We start from the raw sequence: 26,313 nt of genomic DNA on the forward strand, positions 1-26,313 counted from the left end.
ATTTTTTTTAAATTAGGAAAATGCCTAGAAAAGTTTATTAATGAATAATGAATGGCTAAAAATAAACTGACGTTGTCATAGGCAATAGTGCGAGTTGTTACAAATGGAAATTACCCAGCTACAATACATTTGATGAAACAAATTGCAATTGTGACCATAAGAAAAATTATCAATATATTGGGTATTTATAAAGTCTTGCAAAAATTAAATTTTCTTTTAAAGAAATTGAATTCAAAAAACTATTTAAGAGTTGTACGAAATGTATTCAAACAAATGTCAGACTTTTGGCCACTAAGCCTTCCTTGCTTCTCATTACTTAAGTGCCACAGAACTAAAAGCACTAAAGAGGAGTAACATGACAGGCCTCCTCGTGGTGCACACTGGGTAACTCCAAACGAATCACGACGCTGCCAAGTTTCCTTGATCTTAGGAGTTACAGAATTTTTTTTCTTGAATTTTTATCTTTATCTCATCGTGTTGTTTTCTCATTGGTACAATATAATCAGAAGTGATGTAGGTGGTGCTAACATCAAAAACTGAAATTGGCGTTTATGAAAGAAAAAAATCAGTGCATTCTTTTACCCGTGAAGTTTTGTCAATAACAAAGGGTTTGCACACTAGTTTACAATGTTGACACATTAACGGAAATAAAAAATAGATGCAATATCATGAGTTGTAACAAATATGCTAATTAATACAGCACAACGGGGGGAAGGAAGGGAGGTTCAATCCCCAGAATCCTTTTACACATATTGCCAATCCTAACTAAGGTTTCCAATCTCGAAATCCCGATCCCGAATCCCACGGGATCACGCGATATTTAGCGGGATTAATCCCGCGGGATTTCTAATGCCACAATTTTTTTTCCTTTGAAACGTTTTCCAGCTTTTGCCGCTCATAAAACGACTATTTCCACAAGCATCAGTTGAAGTTTGAAGCAAAAAGAGCAAGAAAAACCTTCTCATATGATGAACGGTGAATTTACCATTAAGAACATAATAAAAACAGAGTATATATTTTTCTGAAAATGAATTAGTATTCTTATTCGAGGTTTTAGTTTTCATACGTTCAACAATGCAGCAAATAAATAAAATTTATAAAAAATTTTGAAAACCATCACTAAAATTTCAAATCTAGAAAATTATGCTTTAAAAAAATAGAGAACGTGTATTACAGATTGCAAAACCCGCTGGAGTAGCCTAAACGCAATGTTGGAGCACTTTTATAAGTTTAAGGAATGCAGTCAAAACCGTTAAATTACTAAAAGGGCACAATATATTTCTCTAAAGAGGAAAGCAATGAAATTTTTGACATTATTATTATATTCGTCACGATTATGGACAGAAATTTGGATGAACCATTGGATGACTCGCAGTGCAGTAAGTTAAAACTGCTCTAGTTTTCGAATGTCTCGTTAAATCAAGCAGCTTTCACCCCCTATCCCTTGCTGTAATTAATCAAATGAACTGATACAATGATCAACGTTAATGAAGCAACAATGCAAGTTAAATTGGATGCAGCAAAACACATATCTAAAATCATCGTTTTTGCCCAAAATTTTCAGTTCTTGAGCAAAAGCCAAGCATAAAAAAAAGAAAAAGCTATTTCAGAAGGTGATGAAGTTAGTGGGGATCTTTTGCTAAATGTCCACAACTATTTAATCTCAGTAAAACCAACTGCCGGGGAGCCACAGCACGTGTTTTCACCAAGAACATTATATTTTGAGCGAAAATCCTTTTCCATCCCCTTTTCCAAACAAGTGATGCTTTGTCAAGACGCATTGGATTTTTTATTGCACACTTTTTCGTTCCAAATGATAATTGCTAATTGGGATGTAGTGCTCTATAATTGGTGTATGGAAGTCAAGCAACAAAAGCAGGAATTCCTAAAAAGCACAACCTTTTATATTTGACATTAAAATTCAAGTTTTAGAAGAATAAAGTCAATTCCCCGGGATCCCGGGGGTTTGACTCCTTACAATCCCGGAATCCCGCGAGACTGAATTCCCCCGGCGTGAGATTGGAAAACCTTATCCTAACATAGCAGTTCATATACTTGTAAGGACTTAAGCCCCCACTCTTCAAAAGGTAGATTCTGCCTGCGGTAGCCGCCTGGCGCGAAGTTGGAAATCGTCTAATTCTTCTCAGAATCACGAATCGTGTACATTTAGAAGTATACGAAAGTTGTGGGGGGGGGGGGGGGGGGAGGTAGTTTTGAGATACGCGAATCAGAATTTAAAAAATAATAATTATGCTCAGATCTGAAGTAGTGTACTTTATAATGAAATTTCGTTATAATTGCCCAATTTTGTAAAAATCCTTATTACTTTTGCAGTGCTTCAAAACCACAGCAGTGTGCTGTATTCTCATATTTTTAACTTCTTACTAGTTAAGGGACGTGTCGCTCTGAACGAACGGGTCTAAAAAAATCGACTCCTTTTAAACGATGGTATTTATTTCATTTAGTTCCCTGTGTCTCATTTCATTTCTTGATTGAAAACTCTTTTACATCTTTTGATATTACTTTCATTTTACACATTCAAAATCATTTCTTGCTTTATTTTCTTTCACAAAATGTTTTATAGGACTGTACAAGGCGATTTTACATTTTGAAAAATCAATTTTGTAAATTTTTGTACTACATATCAGTTTATTTTCTTTTATTAAAGAAATTTAATAATTTAATTTTGTACCATGCAAGAATCGAACCTGCAATTTAAGGAATAACTTACCACTTGATTACCGAGAAATAGTTTATAAAATGGACATTAATTGCTTAATACATCTAAACCAAAATAAAATATTTCCTTAAATTTTTATTGATACATTTTTTTTTTTAAGTGTCAGGTTGTTTTACAGGGGTGCTTAGGAAGGGTCATGGCGCAGACTGCACCATGGATTTTTTTGTGGGAGGGGGTTTTTTGGGGGATATTCCCCCTTTTGAGAGGCTCTTGCGTTGGAGGGTCTTCGCGATATTTAGGAGGCACGCCCTTGCTCTTGGGGGGGGGGGGTAGGCACACATGAGTTTTAGTCGCTTTCTCGTAAAAGAATGTACCGAAACAAGTGAAACATTTTTTAATGTACTTTAGTAAGTCTGGTAGAGATATCGCCTGCAAAGTTTTAAATGAACGAAAAAAATTAGCTCTACTTGTAGTCCCATCACCAAAATTTAAATATTCGAAACTACGAACGAATATCACGTCGGTATATTTTAATAGATAGATATATATCAATTTATTGAAGTTAGCCGAAAAATCTTTTAAAAAAAATAATAATAATAAAAATATGATTCAAGGAATGAACCTGTAAAGAAACGTTACTTAGAGAAAATAAAATACTATTTATATGAGTGCCCGCATGCGTATTTACATTTACGACCATGAAAACACCAAAAAATTGTCAGAAACCTTTTTTTCTTAGATGAATTAAAACTCTTATAAAGCAAGGCATTAATTTCTGGAAAAATGTGTCGCTCGAGTGAATAGTTTTCTACATCGTATTCAGTAAAAGTGAAAAGTAAAAGAAGTCTAATGAGCATTAAATAACTAGGTTAGAAAAGGCTGAAAATGAAAATATAACGTCCAAGTGGAAAAAAAAACGCCCGAACTGCGGGGGGTGGGATTTCCGGGGGGAGGTACTCCCCCTCAGTGTCGTCAAGGTTCTAAGATGATCAGTACTTCACTTTCTGCAAGACAGCGAACGACAAGAAAGAGTGAACGAAGGAACTGAAGAAAAAAAGAAGAAACGCATACCGGAGAGATATGTAACCTATATTTAACAAACAGTCAACGTGACTCAGGGAGCTGAATTCAGAACAGATGCCAGACAGGGAAACGGGGTGGGAAAATTGCAGTCCCTCCCCCTCCACAACTGAAACAGAGCTACTTTTATGTTGGTTGCAGACCGACTTTAAGTGGCATCTATGGCGACTACTGGGAAAAAAAGAAAAAAAAAACTCACTTTTTTCACCCGCATGCTAAAAAACCAGTTTCCGTCGTTCGTGTCTTCGTTGCTCATCACAGCGAATTTGGTTAAAAGTAGATGTTGCATATAAATATGGATATGCACAAATTGTACAGTTGATCGACTAGTGAATAAGCTCTTAAGCGCCGTTATAAGTTGCAGTATCTGGTGCATGGCAGTAAACACTTTTTTTTTTTTTTAGAACAAATTGAGAACATTTGTAGCTCTGCATAAAGTTTTTTGGGGGATTTAAGATTTTTAAAAAAGTGCCCAACCCAGTGAATGAACAATCCAATCAGTCAGTGGACAAACACAGTATTTTTTAGACGTTTTATTTCTGGAAATGTATAGAAATTACTAATGCCAATTCATCGAGAAAAAAAACCGTTTTAAAAACTTATTTTTTCAACAAAAAAAAAAAAAAAAAAAAATCGAGCTGTTCATTCACTGGGGGACAAGGGCGCCCATATGCAAAATTTTAAAGTGGGGGGGGGGGGGCTCAGATATTTTCCCTATGGTTTAGCAGGATATTTTCCCCATAGAAAACGATTTCAGTACAGATTAGAATTATTAAAATTTGACATTTTTAATAACTTATTCATTAATTGCTGGAGAATGTTTTTACATTTTTGCAAAGAAAAAAGTACTAAAAGCAAGGAAGTTCTAATTTCAAGGGGGGGGGGCTTGAGCCCCTTCCCCCCATACGGGCGCCCTTGCTGGGGGATGTTCATTCACTGGTCAGTTAACATTATTAGACTTTTTCAACGTCATTTTTTCACTGCTTGAAAATCACGTCAAACATGATTTTTGTTTCCTTTTGCATTTATTGCATAAAATCAAAAAATACCGAACTTTGAGGGTGTTGAGCTACCTCTAAAAGGTAACTAACGTTATGATTTAAAACAATGCGTATTTATTTTTTACACAGATGAGACCAAATAAGAGGGTCGACAAGCAAACCTTTTTTAAACCACTCTCATGTTTCAACAATCAGGCTTATGTAAAATTTAAAAAAAAAAACCCTCAAAATTTAACGTCATTGTTCAGAAAAGAGCAATTTTATGACTCATAAATAAAAATTTGGACCTCTTTGGATTTGTTTCAAAGTCCAAAAATTGAGTTATTGTTAACATTCACAAACATTCCGTTTCATGAATTTTCTGGCGAACCCCTCCCACCCAAAGTGGGTACTAAAATACATCCCCCCAACTAACGAACGTTAAAAAAAAATATTTATATGCGCAGAATGTTAAGTGGAATTTCGTTTTTAAATTATTTATATTTTCTCAATAGGTTTGTGACTGAAGTCAGGGTCGTGACCAGACTTTTATTTCGGGGAGGTTTTTATCAAACACATTTTCCGTGAAATCTGTGTGATCAATATAGATTTCACGTAATAGCTATCAATTAAATTTGATTTGATATTCTTCTGATTTTTGATACCATTTTAAGCAAATGTAAAAGATGACGTATCTATTTAATTCGAAGATCCGATGTGCACACTGCATAACGTCCTTACATCTCTATAAATCGATGTATTTTCGATAACTCAAAAGAATAGATGCGTGAACTCATACACACGCATTCGAAGTAACACTTCTGAAATTTATACATTTTTAATAAAACTATGTTAAATATAGAATTTGGCCCGTTCAAATGTAAAGAATTCCGATGTTTTTGAAAATATGAAGGAAAATGCCATTGTTTTGTAAGAAATAATTTTAGCAATAACTACTAAATAAATAAATGAATTAATAAATGCTGCAGATACAACACTGAGTTTGTACAACTTTTCAATAATAAAAATTCCATTTATCAAATGAAATTGGAAAACACATGAATTACAAAATAGAAGAAATAAAGTAGTTATAATTTCTTCAGTAATAAATTTTATTTTTGTGTTTTATAGACTTTCAGAAACAAAACTTAACGCGCAGTAACTCATTACAATTTCAAAACTTATTTTGACGAATAATTTTTAGCAAAAGTAACCATCAATATATCACAAAAAAATGATGCATATTTTGATGTCTAAATGGCAAGAGTCCATGAATGAAAAATGAATTTGCTCCAAATAAAAGTGAAACCAACGCAAAATCAACCTAAAATATTCAAGAAATTCATGAAAAACTTGGTTCGCACACTGCATCGATCTCTTCCAGCGGAATCATTTTTCTTTACCTAGTCCATTTCTTTTAACTCCTCTAGCCAGCACGAGAAAAAAAAAATCGCATACCGAACAAACTGACATTTCCCCGGAATCTTTCCCCCCAAAACCTCCCATTTGAACGTTCTAAAAAAGTGAAAAAATACTACAAATACAGGAACAAAGTTAGGGGTTTTCGTTTGTTTTGGGCCTTGCGTGTCGTTTCGTAGACATAGTAGACCAATGGAGGGAATAGACAATAGGAGAACTTCTAGAAAAATCCTTCCCTCCCTCACCTGGATGATAAATTGAAGATGGCAGGAGTGAGATTGCCACCCAAAGCTCTGTTGAATTTCGCAGATTTTCATAAGACTGGTCATTTAAAGAGTGATATGTAGGCTCGCTTTATTCTTTCTCGTGGATAGAACTCTGCTTTCCGAAACAGTCAAGATCAGCATTGATTTTAAGTTTCCTTTTTGTGTTTAAAGAAGATATCTGACCTCATAATCCAACCTTTTATTCCTTAAGTTATAGGTAGGTTTCGTTATTTGTAATTAGGTTTGGTATTGTAATCCAACCTTTTGTTTGAAGCTATACTTCTCATCGCATCATGATGGCGGCGGAATTGAATTGGAAAGAAACGACATAAAAAAGCGTTTCCACTTGCTACTTTTAAAGCGCATGCACAGAGCCTTGTTTATATTAACTCGTTTAACAATTCTTGTAGAGCGAAGACTCCGTGGCACGATCGGTAAGTGTGTTCTGCTGTTAACTGAGATGTTGGTGGTTGAAATCTACTCGGGAGAGTAATCTATTTTTTTAATCAAAAAGAAAAAGCATTTGCGGGATCGGTCGACAGACGCTATGCTTCAATTGAATAACTTTAGTTTATAATGTGGAAGGTATATTGAAAAAATAAATCGAATTAAGTTTCAGTTAAATTTATCAATTCAACGTTATCAACTTCATATAGGTGTTTTCATGTTCTTTATTTTGGACAGCATATTTGTACGTTCAAGAAATGGTGGAAACTTTTATTTATTTATTTTTTTTTTTTCTCTTGGGGCAAAGTGAAAAATAAAATATTTTTCTTGTGAAATATTTTCTATCAGATTATTAAAAATATTTTTTATCAAATGCATTGGTTCCTCAAATAATGAATGAAGGAAGGAAAATGAGTGTTAAACAATGAACGAGAACAAATAAATTGATTATTATATTAGCATAAATAAATGAGTGAATAAAATAGAGAATGAATAAGAAAATAAGTGAATGAATGAATTAAATAAGTGAATTGTTAAATGAATGAATGTAAATGAATTAACTAGTAAAAAAACATAAGGGATTTAATAAATAATTGAAAAAGTAAATAAAATGAACTATTTCTCTTTGCCCCATCCACTTTGCCCCACACGCACCCGACAAATTGGACTAAACATTTAATATAAAAATAAGCTGAATATTAATTAAATAAATACTGAACTGACTATTTTCGTAGGTCTCCTTTCATATTAAAAATTCAAACAATAATATATTTAATATTTTATGACAAAAATAATTTTTGTCTAATAACAATAAAATATTACAAAATGAGTATCGAGTTTTGAAAATTGTTTGTACTATCATATGCTTTGATCTTCAGACATATTTTTTCCCTGACTGGAGTAACCTACATAGTTAAAATATTAATAGATAGGGTTAGCTAAAATAAAGGCAAATACGATTGTAGAGTTAATTGTTCAGTTTTTTTGAGAATGATCGGCAGAAAGTTGAGCAACTGACAGAAGCAGATCTCTACGTGTAGCTATTAATTCTGAGGAGTGACGACTTTCATCCCATGGGCGCCTGGATGGGAGGTCACTGTGACCTCCCAAAAACTTCTTTATTCGGCAAAATGTGGACTTATATTGGGGAAAGCTATCATCATTTGGCGAAATTTAGAGTTCCATCCTGCAAAATTATCATTTGGCGAAATTCAGAGTTCCATTCGGAATTTCCGCCCTCCCAAAAATTTAAGTTCGGAGTGGGAGTTCGAATTTGCTTCCATCATAATCTAGCGTTTTGTTTGTAACGTGTTCAACAGCATACGAAACTATTCAGCTTTACAAGGCTCAAAATCTGATAGTTTCTAAAAGCAAAGATATTGGAGAACATTTCCGATCTGGATGACAAATCTAGTGCCCCTTCTGGTTATATGCGGCGGTGGGGACTGTGCACCCCGGAATCGATACAGGGTGTTCATTTGTTGGGGGCCTTAGCATCGGCTATCGATTCAATCGAACTAGGAAAGGGATACGGTGATAAGGCAGAGCTAAAACGTAAAAAATGTCAAACAATTGAGAAATCAAGGGAAAATATAAACTGTAGAAGTAATAGAAATGTGAGAATTTTGAGGTAGTTTTGACAATCAATTTGGTGTTAAGTTCAAAAACGGACGCTTAAAGATTATTTCTAAAAATTTTAGGAAATTATTTTGAGACTTAGTTTTAGTTATCTACTTTCAAAACTGTCTCATGCTACGTAGGTACCTTTCTACTGGGACAGCTGGGGTTCGTATAAATCTTAGGTAATAGGACTAGCTAATTTTATGGAGTGGATATTTTTGTCCGGACCCGAAGACGCTTCACACAGCTTTTTATTAATATGCCATTCATTTGTCACCTTATGCCTCTTCGGAAACACGGGTTTAAAAATTTAGCCAGAGGGCTGGAAAGGCACAGCTCAAATTTGTGTACAAACGCCTTTTTTTCCGCTTAATATTATTATTTTTAATTAATTAATTTATCTATTTTCAATTTCATGCACTCCAAAGACTACCAGTACCTACTTAACTGGGATTATATATTTTCATGTTTTCATTTAAATATTTTATTCAGAGGTTAATTTTCATTTTTTTACTTTTTTTTCCCCCTTTTAATCTTTTTTTTTTTTTTTTTTTTTCCAATTAAACAACGCATTCGCTCAAAATAAGCCATTTAAATTGAATCAATAATCCAGGTCAAACCTATTGCTTTACTCGATGTATACAATTATTTCATGGGCGTCTTTTAAAACATGCTTTAAAGCGAAAATTGTTAAACTTTTTACGAAATGCTCAACACTAATATTTTTCAAACGTATGTGTTACAAATTGGGCAACAAAAGTAAAATGTAAGGCTGTAGAGATCTTTCTTAAACATGCATTAGCAATTCACCTTTCAATGAGTGTATTATGTGGATGTTTCTTTTAAAAACGTTTTGGCTACGCAATTTATTTTGTCGACGTATAATTTTCGCTATAATTAATTACCATTGCACAAACTGAGCAATCAGATGTACCGTTGAATTTCTCCCAGGAACTCTGACAGTATAGAATTATTTATTTTAACTTTCATGATTTTATGAAGCTCATCATGTCAAGAATAAATATTTCTGTTGTAAACGCACTATTAAACACGTCAAGTTAGCGAGCAGACTATGCTCTCAATTCGCTCCAGATTGTTCAACTGTCCAAGAGTCCTATAAAATTTACCACAAGCAATTCCAATTGTAAAACTGCTCACGATTCATAATCGCCAGACAAAAGCTTGCAGTTGACAGTGTCACTGCCGGGGCTGTGAAATCTCCCCCCTTTCATAGGATCTACTGCAATTATTGCTTCCAGTAACTGCTGAAGCCAGCTGATTGCAGCAACAGATAATGGAAATGAGACAGTCATTAGACCTGTAGATAACTAACGATCTCGGTTGCTCAAGTTACGATTGTTGAATCTGTCTGAACCGGGTAGCATTTCCAGTTGTAAACAGAGTCGTGTTGTTTTAAAGTAACCGGGGAAACAGCTTATTATTGGAATAGTTTGGTGGCAGTATTTAATGAAAAATGTCGTTGTTGAGGGATTAGCTCATTTTTCATCAAGTTCTTCTTTTAAGCGAAACTTTTTGAACTGTTCGATTGTTTCATTTAGCAGTTTCTGAAATTACGAAAGTTTAAAGTCTTAGGTGGTTGTGGTAATTAAAAGTTTAAGAAAAAATCATTGTTAATATTAAGGGATGTTAATAGCATCATTTGCAACGTACATTAATCAGGAGAGTAGCAAGGGGAGGTTTTCTTTTCTCCCCCAGGATCGTCCGAAGAAGGGGGCGAGTGGGGTGATTGCCCCGGGAGCCAAGATATGAAAAGATGCAGTAAACTAAGGATTTGCTGCATTACACAAAATATTATTATTATTTTATTTATTTTTTTTTTCATTTTTATCAAGTCTTCTTCTAAAACAGTTATTAAAATGCTAAAAAATTAGATTTAACTCTTGTCTTTTTGGATATACAAAGAGGACATGCCCAATTATGTAATAATTAAAACCAGTTATTATTAACAATTAAGATAAGAAAATATTCGGTACTTTTCCATTATACGCCCACTTGTTGTTGTAATGAGTTTGGAGGCTTTGAAAGAAGACCAATGTTCATTTAATTTTAAAGGAAGTATTTTATAATAGCTTCATCGCGCGACGGGGGGGGGGGGGCTGAAAATATTCGCCCCGGGTGTTGTCGTTTAGGATGGCCCTGCTCTCCCCAATGCATGACTTCAGACGAGTTAGCGGATCAATTAGTTCGCCTTTTCCTTTGTTTTCAAAAGAGACCTTCAATTTTATCACGCATATCACTCGTACCACGTTCTCAATTTTGTTAATTGTTTGGTGCTATACTTCTCTTCATGACAATTCCATCGTAGCAGATGAAAATGTTCCTGTACTTTTAAAATAGAGGTAAATATTTATCTGAAATGGGGTTGGTTGTACGTTGGATGCAATGACAGAAACTAGATAAATATGTTTATTTTAAGATATATATATATATATATATATATATATATATATATATATATATATATATATATATATATATATATATATATATATATATATATGAGCCGCTCAGAAGCCAATGCGGTTAAGTCCATTTTTGGATATTTTCTGATTTTTGGAAATTTTGACGAAATAAATATCAATCTTTTTAGTTATTAAAGGATTTACTCGTTGGTTATTTTTTTCATGGTTATACAGCACTTTTTTTAATAGCTTCTGAACATATTGTATAATAATTTCAGAAGCCATTGTGAATAAGTCCACCTTTTATCAATGTTTTTTTACATAAACTTTGAAATAAAAATTAAATTATTCTTCTTCCTTCGATATTTGTTGGCAACACTGAAAAACAAGAAATTCATTGTATAAGAAGTCATAATCCAGTGGCAGATACTTGAATTCAGATCTTTCTATTGCAAAAATGTATAACCTGTATGTCGAACAATGTAATGAAGAGCAAATTGTACCAGTAAAGGAAAAGTTTTATTACCATTTATTTTCGACAAAAGTTAACTTACAATTTAAGCAACCTTCAAAAGATACTTGTGCAAAATCTGATTATTTGGTAATAAAAAACAATCTACAATAGATGAAGAAAAAATGCAGCTGAAGTTAAACATACAAACACTTGCGAAATGCAGAAATTGCCCGTAATAGAATACTATGGCTAATGATCGACTAAGAGCTTCAGACGAAATATACGTGTTTAGTTTTGATTTAGAAAAAGCATTACCATTTCCGAAACTATCCACATCAGTGGCTTATTACAAGAGAAACTTATTTATACACAAACTTGGTTGCCATGATTTAAAGACTAACGAGGGCTACATGTATGTTTGGCCTATAACCCAAGCATCGGGGGGTTCACAAGAAGTGTCATCGTGTTTAACTAAACACATTAAACTGTACGCAAAGGATTTTCAAAAAATTATAATGTATTCAGATTCATGTTCAGGACAGAATCCAAAAGAATTTCTTTCCACAAAACCATTGGAAAAAGCTGTTACCAACAGAAAAAAAATCAACAAGTGGACTAACAGTCAATTAATTGGCTTAGTATGAGATGCATAAAATTGGAAAGGTCAAACCCAAGCAGCATTAAGTTCAAACATAATTTTGACGAGGATGATACCTTTCATGTAATTGATATTAAAAAAAAAAGAAAAAATAGGTGGCCAGTAAATTTAAAAAATATAACTCAACCTATATTCAGAACAATTTCAAGAGAAACAAAAAAAGACATCATATGTTTATTAAAGTATACACCTCCAATTAAACATAACTTTTACAGGACATTAAGGACAACACATGGAGATCAAGATTTACATTTAAATAAATCGTAAGAAGATGGTGTTTGTTATGATGAATAAACATAAAACTTTTGACAATAAATGTTATTTTATTATTTTTACATAAATTTCTTATATTTTTCATCTGCCAAAAGGTATAAGTCCTAAAATTTTTAAGATGCTGTCATTATTTCAATAAATACTTACGTTTTTATTTACACATCCTGAACATATCTTGTTTTTTTGCAGAGTTTTCATTTCGAAAAAATATTTTATACACTTTTCTAACTAAATTAATACACCAAGAATTTTAAAAACTAATGTATCAAAAAACATTAATTTTCTCAAATTTTGTGATTTGGACTTAACCGCGTTGGCTTCTGAGCGGCGCATATATATATATATAAAATTGAAATTTTAAAAGATACACTGTAAAAAAATTTGGAAACGTTACTGGTTATTTCCGTGCAACGTCTCGGAATTTCACACGTTTTCATCTATTTCCCCGTAAAAACAAGTATTATCACAAAAAAGTTTCCTGAATCGCTACAAGTTACACGCGTGCAGATTTTTCACTGTTGTGGAAAATATTTTGAGCAACCAGTTTACAGATTGAATGAGCGTGTTTATTAAGTGTATCGGCCTAAGATTGCTTACGGCCTGTCCAGGTTGACTAAGCTCTCAATGAGAGCGAAAATGTCAATGGATAGCTACAGCTTTGCAAGGCAGGAATTGCAGGCAAGAGATATGCTTGGTTCCTTCTTGCAAAGCTTTGGCAGTGGTCGCTCTGAATTTTATGAAGCCTTCTTGATAAATTAGGAAGGTTCTAATCAATTACACCAAACCTACTTAATTTTTCTAGAAGGTTCTAGAGACATGATTGGCTTTAACAGGGAAGATTCACTTCTTCATAAAGTTTCAAGCTTAATTTCAGTAAAGTTACTGACTTTTAGCAGAAAGCGTTCCTGGTATTTCCAAGATATGTTTCTGGAAGAAATTGGGCACATCAGCTGCCCATTATTTTCTAGGAACGTTTCTGAATCGTTTTTACAGTGTAGCCGTAAGATACTAACATAAATTACTATGTTTTAGGTACATTTTTCAATTTATAGTTACTAAAGTAAAATATTTTTCTCAAAGTATTCATATTTATCCATTTTCTGTCATCGCAAGCAACACATAACTTATTCCCGATAAATATTTAATGCTATTTTAAAGCTGCACGCAATTTTTAAATGTGTCCGTGAAGGGACATTCTCTTGCTTCATTCTTCCATTACAAACTCAGAAACCGTATGTTAAGACTCCATTAAATATGCATACAATTTTTGCATTGTTCAACAGTTGTATATTCTTAAAACTGAACGAATAATGATTCCTTTAATGCGTTTAGTCAAGCATTTAGTTAAATACAGGCTGATTCTAAATTGTTTTTACAAATTTCGAGGGGTGATAGTCAGGGCCCGATTAAGTTATTGGGAGGCACTAGGCGAAGTTTTCTTTCTGGGTCCCCTGTTGTCAATTTTTACTATTTCAGTCATTAGTGGAAACAATTTTAGACATTTAGGTGCCCTCGATCTTGACCTAGTTGACCTATTTAGGTAATCATGCCCTAGTGATTGTGCCCATCCATACGACTAATAATTACAAAGGAACCGCAAAGGTGTTTTACAAAGGTCTCATTCCATTCTGAGAGGTAGAAAAGAGGAAGTTGAAACGGTTCCTGCTAGATGAAACAATGAAAGTAAACGCCCATGACGTCATTTTGTATCTGCCTCCGTAGTATATCTCCTATGGCTATCAAGAATTTGAAATCTTTAACGAGAAGAAGCTGCATTTTGATCTTAGCTGGTACCGGATACTGGCAAATTAGACCCAACGTTGTCCTTCAAAAACAGCACAACATCGTCGGTGGCACTGGTGCAACGCAGTGTTGCCAGATGGTCAAATCCAGATTTCCCCAATTCCCTTCCAACTTTTCCCCCAAAAAGCGATGTTTTCTACCAAAATTCCCCAAATGCAAAAATTATTTTTTTCACTAATATTTTCATAAAATGAATCGACTTCCTCTAATATTTTTGACTCTTGAAATTTTTTTTCCCCCAAATAGCCAAATTTTCTTAGAAAATTCCCCAACTTTTTTTTTCTTCACATTTTCGCTTTTTTTTTTTTTTTTTTTTGTCAATTTTATCTTTATCTTTCTTTATCTTCACTAATAATAAAGCTGAAAGTCTCTCTGTCTGGATATCTCTCTGTCCGGATCTCTAACGCGCATATAGCGCAATACCGTTCGGCTGATTTTCATGAAATTTGGCAAAGAATTAGTTTGAAGCATGGGGATGTGCACCTTTAAGCGATTTTTTGAAAAGAAATAGAGAGATAAGAAACAACCAAATATTTTTTTTCTACTCGCATTTACTACTCTGCTTCTGTATGTACATTTAAACTATGATTTTTGTATATATTTGTCCAAGAACACTCTTCATCACACTTATTTTTACCTGTTTCACGTATCAACTAGTTACTCACGCAGAACATTAACGCGAATTCTATAGCATAATATTCCACATAATGCGAAATGCGAATTCCAAAGTTCAGCAAAGCTAACACAACGCAGTTTGATACAAACAATGTTCCCACTACTTCTTGACGCGAATTTAAATACGAAAAAAAATCTTTTTTCCCCCGAGGGTTTTTCCCCCAGGTTTTCCCCAAGGAAAAAATTTTCCCCCAAAGAATTCCCCTCAAAACCCATTTCCCCAAAATTTCCCCAGAGAACTCCAGATTTCCCCAAAATGGGGAAATTTCCCCCAATCTGGCAACACTGGTGCAACGACATGCGTGGTTGGCATGTTGAGAACTTGCTGTGAATTAACTAATAAATTTGATTGTATAACTTTTGGTATCGTTCACTCGCTTTCCGAACACTGTTATAAGTTCAGGTTCGAATTCTTATATTTCTCTTTACTGCTTCGCAGAGTGTAATGCGACCTAGTGCCCCTATGTAATGTAATTATTGCTCACTCGGATGGGTACTATCAAACCTCTTAGTTCGTATAAAAACAATTTAGATTCACCTACAAAAATACATAATCACTCTATATGTAATTCCAATAAATTTTGCTTTTGATACAAAATGTGAATTCATACACAAATAATTACATGCATCCAATTTGCATAAGTTAGTCAAATTTATTCGTTTTCTTCCAAGCACCGACTGCAACGTATAAACGACGATTCACTAGTGTTTAAAGATGAAAACTAGATTTGTAAACGAAGTTGGAGAAGCAGACATTTAAAAAAATATAAAAAACCAGAAAAGAAGGCTGTGCTCGGCAGAACTTGAAGTGGATGTGAAAGCAATGTTTTTTGCCATTATGCTTCTAATTCTTTGCATGCAAGCGTGGTTCATTGTCATCAACATCTGTCATTTCTTTTGTATATATTCAAACGAATTTTCCCCATTTCTTTCAGGCAGAAAGCAGAAATTCCTAGCCAGAAAAAGAAGAAAGAAATTGTCCTCGACCCCTTTCATTACAGCGCTTCAATTTGATTTGAAACAAAAAGCAAATGAAAGTTTTAAAAAAAGCCTAAAAGAAAAATAACTCCATTTCAAAACCCAGCCGTCTGTATCTTCTTTTATCACATAGCAGAGTGACTTGCTTTAGCAACTTTGATAAAAAGGGACACAATTTTGCAACTAGTCACTCGAGGGGAAATTTTTAAGCGAAGAGTTTTAAAGGGGAAAAAACGCATTTTCTGTTTCTGTGGAGCGAAAATTGCTTCTGAGAGAAAGACAAAAAAAAAGGGGGGGGGGCGGAGAAGGACGTTGGAAGGAAGATCGGGGGGAGAAAAAAAAGGCCCAGAAAAGAAAGAATAGAATACGATAGAAAAGGAACCACGGAATATCCGGAGTTTTGCGCTTATCAGAGCGAGAGGATGAAGAAATAGGAGGGGTCCAACAACCAGCCAATCAAATCTACCAGACTGCCGAACTTTCGGCCAACTCGACTAGAAAAACGGAAGCGGATTGGGGGACAGATGCCTCCTACTCAACGGATTGCAAATACGCTGTCCCAATTTAAAGTTTCTAATATTTTCCAATGATAGAAGATTTTGGTAAAATATTGATACAGTAAACCATCATTAATCCGGACCCTGAAAAACCGGACTTCGCAAAATCCGTACATACATACAGTAAAATAAAAGACGACATAGTGCAATAACATATTTCTGTAGGTCGCATTTTGTATCATTGTAATGTATTTTTGTTAATTTTTTCTTTGCAGTTTTCTATTTCATTCTCTTGAATTAAAAATACAAGTTTTACTATGTACAGTAGTTTGTTGATACCTTTACTCAAGTTATAGGCCATTTTGTTTAATCCGTACGTTTATTAATTCGGAAAACCGGGAGCCCCTATTACTACGGATTAATGAATGTTTTGGATTATTTTGTGTACGTAAAGCATTTAAGAATTACAAGTTTTATGTAAAAAAATCGTGCAGGAGTCGACTGAGGGAACAAGTCCCGTGGTAATAGCATGCATTTTTTTTCTTTCGATAATTTAGTATTTCAAAGAAATAATTGTTTTTACATTTTATGCGAACTAAATAGTGGTAATCGTGCATTCATTTACGTATTTACTCTCAGAGTTTACTTATAGGCAAACTATATTACGCTAAAAGCAAGCCTGTCATTTAGGGTATCAGAGAGCAATCGCCCCCCCCCCTCCACCCCGGATTATGAGAAAACTACGAATTGTCATACATGTAGGAGTGGTTTTTGTTGTTTGTCGATATAAAACGCATTGCACACATACCTTTTTGCCTCTCCCCTGCCCCCTGAAACATTTGTAATGATGAGCTTATATATAAGGAAAACTAGGAACATATTTAAAAAAAAACTGAAGGGCAAAAATGAAGCATATATGCATTTTATCATACCTTTTTAGTTGTATTTGATCGTTGAAAATAAACAAAATTCATCCTATACGCCAAGTGTATTGATTATATCTAATTATTCAAAGTAGAACCGCATAGAATGTGGTTGCATTTTTAATGTTCAATTAATTAAAAAAGAAATGTTTATTTATTGCATGCTTGAGTCAATTGTATTCAGTTTTTCAAAAAAAAAAAAAAAATCAAATAAATAAATGAGGCGTTCAGAGCTGCAGTGGATCAAGTCATCAAGTCCAAGAGCGACATGATCCACTTTAGCTCTGAACGCCTCATTTAACACAAAGCATTTTGGACTCGTATTATGTGAGGCGTTCTGAGCTAAAGTGGATCAAGTCGTCATAGATTTGATCCACTTTAGCTCTGAATGGCTAAAATAATAATAAAGTAGCTACTAAAAATTTGTCATATGCGTCCAACGATTATTTTTAATAATTCCCAAAATAAATTATTTGTATTTTGCATACATCAACTCACTTTCAGTTTCACGTTTCTTTAACGTGACTTTTTGCCACTCCTCAGATGAAAAACTGAACTGTAAAAATATCCAAAAAAAGCTACATACATTTCAAAAATATATTTATTTATCTTTATATTCAACCTATTGCTCATTTTAAGAAAATAGAATTCATGTAGTCCTGGGAACATCATCAGCATTATTAGTTTTAAAATAAGATTGAAAAAAAAAAAAGATTTGATTTAAACTGACGTCCAGCCTAACAATTTATTGTGCCCACCTAATCAAGGGAACAGTATCTTAATTTTTCCTTGAAACATTTCTTTTCATTTTATGGACTAGAGACCATTTACTTCAATGAAGGTGTTTTCAATCCATATATCCATCTTAATTCAAAAAATAAAGGAAACATTATTTGCTATAGGATAAAAAAGAGAAATTAAAAGGGGTGGAAACACATCTAGTGGTGAAACGAAAGTTGGAATTAAACTACCAATATAAATTATGAACGCATGTTATTTAATATTCCGGAAGATGATGCATATGTAACCGCCCCTTCCCCGCAATATTGTGCTCCATTTTCGTTGAAATTTGATAGCTTAAATATAATGTAAGACATATTTGGGTAAACGTTCAAAATTGAAGCATTTATATACTTCATAAACTCTTAAAACCATTTTGGGTGTTACCCCCCATAAGGGTGTCAACAGGGACGGACCGCCTCCTCCGCCCCCTGGTAGTGACGCTACTGCTTTACCTCTCATTTTAGATTTATTTTTAAATGTCCTCCCCCCCCTGCTTCAGAATTACTGATCAATGTGAAAACGAAATTTTAGGGAAAAAAATTAATGATCAAACTTTTAAATTTTTTTCAAATTTTTTCATTTAAGTGACAAAACGTCAATGAGAATTCAAACCATGTCTAAAAAGTCCTAAGGGTTTACCTAAGCATTTTACATTGGGGTTTGAAAGGATAAAATAAATTTAAAAGAAGAACAAAAATCACATTATTGGAAAAAAAAGGAATTTTTTAGGGCCAGATGAATGCTGGAAGCAAAGCCTTCTAAAGATAGATAAAGTGGTTCAACCTTTCACCTTGAAATCAGTTCAAGATTTCTTTAAATCGCTTTAACAGAATAGTCCACATTGCCTGAGTTCAGCCTTGAAATTAGTTTATCAACTTTTATTAACAAAATGAACTTTATACTTACTTCTATTATTTTTCATTGTTTTTGGAAACAGTGGAAAAGTGGATTTCGAATATTGTTTAATTTCTCGTTGTTTCTAATCTGTTTTCCTCATTAAAATATACAGTTTTGTTTTGAATATGCCCAAGTCAGGCTCGGAAAGAGCAAGAGCGTTGTGTGAGAGAAAATTTGCGGGAGAAGTGACAGTTCAGAATGTAAAATAAATGAATAAATAAGTAAAAAATAAAGGAAACAAAAGCTTCACTTCTATCGTGTCTTTAGGACACACACTTTTTTTTTTTTTTTACAGTGTACGAACGGTATCAATTTCTTTTGCACTGTGTAGGAAAAAATTCCAGAAATTGACTATTATCCACATAGAATTTGAGTTAATCCAATTCATCCAAAAATATTATTGCATTAAGTATTTGACTTTTGTTCCAATTCCTATCACAGAGGATTTTTTTCACAAAAAAAAGAACTTTACGTCTCATTTTAGAAGATTTCTCCCTAAACGTCCCCACTGCTTCATAATTACAGATCAATGCAAGAGTGAAATTTTGAAAAAGAAGAAAAAAAGAAAGAAAGAAAACCAACAATGATCATCAAATTTTCACTTTCATTTAAGCGACAAAAAGTCGACGAGCATTCAATCATAACTAAAAATTCTTAAGAGTTTACTTAAGCATTTTGCATCGGGACTCGAAAGGCTAAAATAAATTTAAAAAGAAAGGGAAAAGAATGGAAAAAAGGAGTTTTTAAGGGATAGAAGGTTACTGGAAGCAGAGCTATGTAAAGACAGATAAATAAACAAAAATCGCTCGAGAAAAAAGGGAGAAAAAATTGCACATAAATGCGCTTAATGGAAAACTGGCAGAAGTGAAAGAATAATTTCACCGTGCCGAAAGACTAAAGAGGGGAAGAAACTCAACGAAGAAGCTCCGAATGCATCAATTATGCTTCTAACAGTTGCAGGTGACTGGCTAAGGGAGGGTTCCGGTCGTTCCATTAGACAGAAGAGAAGGGCGCTTAGGGGGTGGCGTATCCCCTCGACTCTTTTCCATACTTCCCCGTGCTTTCTGCGGATGACAGAATGATCCGAATTCACGGCAATAGTGAAATAAGATAAAACCAAATTGCTGCCTGGTTTGCGAGTTTTTGCTTTCCTGCCTTTTTCTTTGCATCAATGGGATTTTCCGCGTACTGAACTTATTCAATTTAAAAAATGCCAGCTCTGCTTTTTAAACTTTTCTTTCAGATACCTTCATAAAAGGGTTTGAAAGAGTCACCTGAGAGGCTCGGTAACGGGGATGGCTAATGGTCATCCATTTTTGTCTCCAGCAATAAAGCTGATCAGATCGGGTAAAAATCATCACAAAGCTGATTAAAAAACGAATCTTTTGAAAAATGAATACATTTTTAAGTATGGATGCCACTTTAAAACGTCTAATACCCATACAAACAGTCACTCACAAGCAAGGGATTGTTTGCTGATTTTTTACAGGTACTTACGATGAATTAGTTTCGTTGAATTTTTGCAAATAAAGGGGAATAATTCTAGAGTGTTTGTTTACTTATGAATCTATTAGTTTTGAGCGATATAGGGTTCTAGTTTGGTTCGTCGAAAATCAAGCCCTCGCTACAAGTGTAATTATAAATGCGCAAGGATTGTTATAAAAATGACAAAATAGATTCATAAGTATCGAGTGCGTTGGAGCAAATTTAAGTTATGAGAAATAAAAATTTATTTTTTTATTTACTCGATGTATATTTTTAAAACTCTACGTATATCACATGTGATCGCACTACAGCATAGAGTCAATTTAGTTATAATTGAATGAATTGCAAAAATCTGTAACGACATATGAAATGAATGACTTTTGGAGATCAAAGAGTCTGTTATTGCACTTGAAATGAATAACAGTACGGAGACATCAAAATCTACCCTGACACATGAAATGAAAGACGACAGTGAGACATCAGGATCTACAATGGCAAATAAAATGAATGACGACATGGGAGACATTGAAATCTACAACGGCACATGAAATGAATAACGGGTCAGGAATATCTACGATGGTATGTGAAATGAATGAAGACACGGAGACATTAAAATCTACAATGGCGCATGAAATGAATGACGACTCCGAGACATTAAATTTACAATAATGGCACATGAAATGAATGACGACAAGAATGCATTGAAATCTACAATGCCACACGAAATGAATGACTTCTCTCAGAGACCATTGAATGTCCAGGGGTTGTCGTTACTTTAACTCTAAGTTAATTTGATATTATACGAAGTGGTTAATGAGAAGGAAACGTTTAAATTGGTAGCAGGTTCAATTGTAATGCAAGCAGTATCTATTGCGCCATTGGATCATTTTATAGAGGAAGATTCAGACGAATTCCATTTTGTCGGTGGAATGCAATGTATTCAATGGGTACTATCAGAGGAGAAATATTCAACGATTGCATTGCAACTTTTGTCGTCTTCGGGAATAAGAGCAACAAAACACGCGTTGCTGACTATCTCCACAGCTCAGCAACTACAGCCCCCCAAAAAGATAAAAGACATGAAGTCGTCAGAAGTCAAAATAAGTGACGGAATAGCATCTTTAGATAAATCGTCGGCGGGCTGAAATCAAATACATAACCAAGAATGAAAAGAAACAAAAAAAAAGTTCTCGCAAAGATCTATCGATTCGAAACTATGCAGATTCCGAAGCAGCCCATTCGATATTCTTTCGTAACAGAAACAGAGTGGGCATGGGCAAGGGAAGAGCAAATACCAATACATAATTCGATATTTGCATTCTTTTCCTTTCAGCATTCCGCTTTCTTTGGGTGTTACATTAGTGTTACAGATAGAATAGAAAAGCGGCTAGAAACCGTATGCATATTGGAATCCGCCGAAATTCTGACTGATCGTTAGAAACGGAGGAAATAATACCTGAGTGAAGCTTTTTGAACTGGCGAGCTCTAGCTGATATTGCATTTCGTATTTCTAATAACGCACACATGGAAGGATATTCGAAAAGTTGATGGATTGTTCCCAGTTACAATATGTATTTATCGTCGGAAATCAATACATTCCCCAAGCTTCCTTCACAAAGCTCGAACCCTCCACACTCCCCCTGCTCGCATTTCATCGACTGGCCGCCGGTTAACGATGCCAGATTCTTGAACAGATAGTTTCCGTTTGCTCGGTTTTAGAAGGGGGAAAATGACGAAGCAGACTTTTCAAAAATTTCTGTCATTCCGTGTTTTATTTAATTTCGGGGAGCGATTCATTTTGTTTTGGCGGTTCGCCTTTTGTGCTATTGTCCGATTAAGCTTTTTTAGCAGCCACTGTTTGAAATAGACTGCCGCTCGAACCTCAAAGAATGATATTAGACGACCGGAAGTCACAGAACTGTAACAGAGTTGTTTAATCCAACAAATATGCAGTTTCAGAACTATATTCGATTATTCATCTCTTATGAATTTGTTTTACTTCTTTTTTATTATAGTATTAAATAAATGGATATATTGATTCATATATCACATAACACGATCATCAAACGAACTAGATGCTCTACTTATCGCTCCTTAAATAACTATTCCGGGATTGTCGAACTATTTTGTCAATCTAGTTAATGAAATAGTAGTTAGAAACGTCTCTCGAACATTTTTTTTAGCTACTGTTTCAGTTGTCAGTTGATTCATTTTACTGTTTCAGTCAACAGTAACACAGTGGCTGCCGCTTATAAGAATCATGTTTGTTTTAAATAGTTTTGATTCCATAAAGCGGTTGATTAAATAAAGCGGATAGTTTAATAAACCTGGATTTTGTTCTATTTTCGACTATTTGATTCATTAAAGCGGTTGATTCAATTAACCACCCATTCAGTTACCCGGTGACCACTGTACGACTGTTTTTACTGTCAACATTTTTACGTCAGCCCTTATTCGGTCGCTCGATTATAATCTGTGGCTGTTGTTTGGCAAATGAGAGTGAACTATATCGGGAAAACGGTCATTTTGTCCCTCACGTGATTTCGTCCCGCAGAAATTATAATTTAAAAAGGTGATGAACAAAATTTTGTTCTTCATGAAATCCAACATGTGTACTGGATTTCATTTCATTATGCAACAAACTTTGTTCACTACCTTTTTAAGTAATTAGTTTTAATGAAATACATTAGTTGTCACGTGCGGAACAAAATGGCGACTTTTCCGTGAAATAGCGCTGCACTATTTATTTGGACTAAAAAACCAACTAAAAACATGAAATTATATTCGAGAGTAAATCAGATAAAAAGATAAGTAGTGGGTGAAACTCTCACTTTTTCTAGTGTTTCTTTTTTCTTTTTTAAGATGAGCCTTTTTGTCGTCGGTAAACAGAGTCTATGTGAGTATCAAAGAGAAGTGTCCTATTTAATATGGCTTTCTAAAAATAGAAGACTTGAAATGGGATCAGAAGCATTTGACCTATATGCAAGAGTTTAAAGTTTCAATTCGGGATACATAAACTTCACTAAAGAGAAATCGAGATACTTATGCCACAGAATTATGTATCACTGTAAGCTTGGAATTTCGATGCAGGCAAAAATGGATCTCGAATTCAAATGTGGCTTTTTATTTGACACTTTATCAGTTTCACATAAAAGGTTTTAACTGCTTGTTCAAAACGACGTCACATACTTTTTTTTATTATATGAAATGTTTGATAGTATTATTATCAAAAGTTATCCTGAAATGGATAATCCGATTTTAAACTCAAAACTTATTTTAGAAAAGGTCTACATCAGTAACGAAAGACTTTTGATTAATTTACTGTTTGATTTTTTTTTTTTTTTTTTTTTTTTACAAAGAGTGACTAGGGTTTTGAACGAAATCAACAGGACGGGTCATGAACCTTGAGAGGTATGCAATAAATTTCTACTTGAAATGTTCGCAAAAAGGTAACTAATAATTTTTTGTATTAATTAAAATTATGTAGAGGACATCAGCCCAAAGTGGATCACTTAAAGTTTGACAAATTTTATAAAATCAATCTTAATCTATATCCTAAAAATAATGGATAGATGTTTTCATATGGTTATATATTTTTCTTTCTTTCTTTTTTTTTTTTTTTTTTTTTTTTGCATTTTTGTCATCCATTGTACGTTATCTTTATTGTACAAACTCGCTTAAAAAAGGAGCAAAAAAAAAAAAAAACGTTTCATTCCAACATTTTACAATTGTTAGTATTGAATCCGCCACACATTTCTTCAAATATCTCGAACTCTTTTCTGCAGATACTGCCGTTTACCTGCACACGGCAGTATAAGCTGTGAAAAATATATGACGAAGAATTCTGCATGTATGGGATTATTGTTTGAAATATTGCAGAAATTTGCCCACTCCACTTTGCCATGGAAGTTCCAAAAGTGGTAATTGGTGACAATCTTCGATGATGATAGGGGCGAGGGGTCCGGGACCTTCTCTTCAGACGTCTTAGAAACTGTAGCTTTAAGAAGCCAATTACAGACTAACTTAGGCGGTTTTCGGGAAAGGAGAGGATTGGGAAATTTTTTAAAATTAAAGTTGCAAAAATGTAATCTCAGGCTATGGCTGCCTCTAATTTTATTTATTCTAAATAAAAATGTTGTGGAAAGTCTTGAGCCAGTTTTGTTTGCCAAAAACTGGCTGACTGTTTTGGTTTGCCGTAATGAAATTTTCAATTTCACCCTAATAATTTTATTGTTTGAAATACAAATAAATCGTTCTCAAAAAAAAAACCCTTAATATTTTGGACTGAGGAAGTATTTTGCAATGATATCAATAAAGGTATCATTGCAAAATACCTTTTGTGATTTCTGATTTTCTCTCTAATCTCTGTTATCCTTTTATTTTATTTGAAGTGTCATTCCACCCAAGTCTTATCGAGGATTTCCAAAACGGAGGGGTTTTAAACAATTTTTCATCCATGGTGACAATATCAAAAAAAATCTAATTAAAATAAATAAATAAAACAAACTTAAAAAAAGCTAATTAAAATAAACGATTAAAACAAATTAAAAAAAAAATGGATGGATCAGATTAGGTTACATACCTTTCCTACCTATATTACTGTATTGTACAGACTTTTTTCAACAGAGTCCTTTGCTTTCTACACGTTTTTGCATTTTGTAAAATGAGGAAGAAATTGCAAAAATATTTTTATGTTCGAGTTTATTCAACGAAATCACACTCAATGAAATAAAGCGGGTATTTTTTGAAAATGAAATTTAAATACCAAAGAAGTACTATTCAATTTTATTCCCGCATCATTAAACTACTATAATGAAGTGAAAAGACCAAAATTGATCTAAAATCTCCTTACAGAAGAATATTACTCTAGATGCTTTGTTTTGCCAGATTGATTCCACCATACTCTCATCACTGAATTTCTCAAAGATAATTTTTTCAAGTTGCGAAAGAAGTAGAAAAAATTTACAATAAATCAAATTTTAACTTAAATAAAAAGTAAAACTATTTATTTACTAAAACTATTTGTTTTTCCAATGGGAGGAGTTTAACGCCTAAAACCCTCCCCATGGGCATGGTCTTGGTTCCCTCCTCAATCGGTTAATGAAGTTTAATTTTACTTTCGTTTTTTAGCCTTAAACATCTAGAACGATTGCCGTAACTATTCATTGACATATTTTATTTCCCTCTGTTTTATTTTGTCTTATTTTTAACATTCTCGCAGGCCCATGTATTTTTCTCCATTTTACTGCAATTTTCGTAACATTTTAATTTTTAAAAATTATGTGTACAGCTGTATGAAGCTCGTACGTTTCTTTATGTATTAATTTCTTTAAATTAAGGCTCGCCATGGTTTTCTACTGATTTTACTTTATTTTACTTTTGTTAAAATAATATTTCAAACGTACATTTCGGAAGCCTCTAATTAGTTAACTTTTATAATACAGATACTCAGATATTTCTGCATATATTTTAAGATTTTTTAACTTAATTATTATTATTTTTTTGTTTATATATATATATATATATATATATATATAGTGATAAATACGTCTTTTAATTTTTTATTCGTTTCATTTTTTTTTTTTTTCGTTTCAAACTTCCAACACTTGGAATTTTGAGAGAGAAAATTGGATTTTTAAAATTATTTTTTTATCACAGTAGAAACATAAAACCCCCTCAGGATTCACACAATACAGCTGGTTTCACCCCACCTCGCTCACCACTTGGTATTTTCTAACATGTGACTTCCTCTTCTTCGCTAAAATTTCATGGGGCCTCTTTTGAACAAATGGAAATCCTGTTTCATCCAAGTTCAAAAAATTTGATCCACAAAGATTTTACTTGTCGACAAGGATTTTGCTATAGTACGTTGCATGCCCTCAGTTATCCACTGGCTTTATTTTATTTATTTCGGCACTTTTCTCGAACAATACACTTACTTGAAACTATTAAAATTTACTTTAACAAAGACT

The sequence above is a fragment of the Uloborus diversus genome, chromosome 10, assembly GCF_026930045.1.
Source record: "Uloborus diversus isolate 005 chromosome 10, Udiv.v.3.1, whole genome shotgun sequence".
NCBI lineage: Eukaryota > Metazoa > Arthropoda > Arachnida > Araneae > Uloboridae > Uloborus > Uloborus diversus.